Source organism: Pipistrellus kuhlii, unplaced genomic scaffold (assembly GCF_014108245.1).
Source record: "Pipistrellus kuhlii isolate mPipKuh1 unplaced genomic scaffold, mPipKuh1.p scaffold_m20_p_22, whole genome shotgun sequence".
NCBI lineage: Eukaryota > Metazoa > Chordata > Mammalia > Chiroptera > Vespertilionidae > Pipistrellus > Pipistrellus kuhlii.
This window is the reverse complement of record NW_023425521.1, coordinates 4,761,822-4,763,971: the sequence shown is the minus strand read 5'-3', so window position 1 is coordinate 4,763,971 and position 2,150 is coordinate 4,761,822. Positions and strand designations below refer to the sequence as shown.

Genomic DNA, 2,150 nt, shown 5'->3' with positions numbered 1-2,150 from the left:
CTCCTGGGACTGTGGTAGGTTTCTCTTCACAATTTCCTTCTCTGTAAAATGTGGGTAATACTGCACCTGCTCTCTATGCCTCCAGGGACTCCATGGGACTCAAACGAGATGATGTGTGGGAAAGTATTTTGGAAGCTGCAGTAACATAACCCTGTGGAGGCCTGATACCTTTGCTGTTAATTCAGATTTTTCTACTTCCTCTGTTTTTATTTCCCATCCTCCCAAGACGATATGAGTTTGCCTGGGTGTGGCTCCATGGGGCTGATTATTCACCAGGTCACCCAACTCTTGTGCAGACTCATAGCTGGGAGTGTAGCATTTCCTTCCAAACTCATGCCCTCAGGTGCACGTGTCATCTCAAAATGTGAAACATCAGTAAGAACACCAGTTTCCCACCTGCCATAGTTGGATTATGGTTGGTTATGTGTGTGAATCATGTGAAGTCGAAGGGCAGGGTTCCGTGTCTTTGTGCTGCTCATTCCCGCATCGCCAGAGACAAGGTCCGAGCCAGCAGGTGACCTGGATCTCCCGCAGCCAGAAGAGCATGGGCTTCGGAGTTAGACCCTCCAATCCAGACCTCTTTGCTCTTTGTAAAAAGATGCTTGGGCCCTAGCCGGTTTGGCTCAGTGGATAGAGCGTCGGCCTGAGGACTGAAGGGTCCCAGGTTTGATTCCGGTCAAGGGCATGTACCTTGGTTGCGGGTACATCTCTAGCGGGGCTATGTGCTGGAGGAAGCTTATTGATGTTTCTCTCGTCGATGTTTCTGTTTTATATAAAACAGGTTTAAAAGCTACTTACCTGGCAGGGGAGATACCAGGATCACAAAGGTGGTTTTCCCAAGGTGAGGCTCACTCGTTGCACCCTGGGTGTGCTGACCCCTGCAATTTTCCCAAAGGTGGGGAACTTAACTGCATAATTTGCTTCTGAAAAGCAGCAAAAATCAAAGGCCTCAGCCTGGCCAAATGGCCCTGCTGCCTGCCTCCCCCACTTCCTTGTAACTCATAGTCCTCGCCTCTTTGCTAGGGTTGTGATGGTAATGACTGAAGTATCTAGCCATATGCCCAAGTATCTAGCCATACTACTCAATAAATATTGATGCTCTTTCTTTTTTTAAAAAAAAAGTCATGGGCACAACCACAGTATCTAAGGAAATCCTTTTCTTTGTGCCTTGTCAAAAAAGACAACAATGTTATATTTTATTGTTCTTAGTTTCCTTTTATGCCATGAAAATCCGTTTACTGTTTTATTAAACGTGGTTATAACGTTAAGAAAATCATAGGCGCATAAACAAAGTTGGCGATAGACATTCAATTGTAAGAGCAGGCCATATGGCTCAAATATTGATTGTGGTACCCACCGATTTGTTTAAAATCGGCCCAGAGGATCACACACAGTGATTCTCAATTTGAAACATATCTCAGTATTCTAAGTGCTTCCTGACCCAGGAGGAATCAGGCAGGCTAGAGCATGTTGGGTGAAGAGTCACATATAGTCCACGAGAATATATAAAATTATTATATTTTATCTTGCATTGCACCGTCACATTGATATAATTATAGTGCAGCATATGCGAAAGGCTCAGAATAGCAGAACACTGATTTAAATTGTAGTTTAGAATTTCTCAAATCACTGCCTTTTCCTAAGACGTCAATGTCCTCATGATATTGTCAGCCCAATTAAAAAAAAATCAGGAAATATAGTGTATGGTCTGTATGTGCGGTCTTCATCATTTCTAACTAGCCACATGGCTTTGGGCAAGTGGCTAGTTAGAAAATATTTTTGTACCTACCACATGCAGGGCTTTGGGATGGACTCCGGTGGCATGACTCAGATGTGCCGTTAGGGGAAAAGGCATGTTGGGTAGGGACTTTCAATAAAAGTTAAATACAGAATCTGCAATAGTTCTGGAATCTTAGGGCATATTTAGGAGGGTGGACTAGCAAGTGGTTTGGTGTAAGTGTATGAGGCACGTAGGAGGGTGGGGGCAGCTAAGGTTGTTGGGGAGCTATTAATTGGATACAGAGGTCATAAGGGAGGCAGGTGTCCCAGATTTGGAATCTTGGTGAATTGGAGATGTCTTTTAAATAGCATTAGGAAACATAGCAGGAAGAGTTAGTATGGGGAAAAGAATGGTGATTTTGGTTTTAAAT

The 2,150-nt window shown here is 43.9% G+C and overlaps 1 pseudogene; it reads left to right on the top strand.

Annotated features, from left to right (window-relative positions):
• Positions 1-790: 790 nt before the first annotated feature.
• Positions 791-924, top strand: LOC118726670 (annotated as a pseudogene).
• The last annotated feature ends 1,226 nt before the right edge of the window (positions 925-2,150 follow it).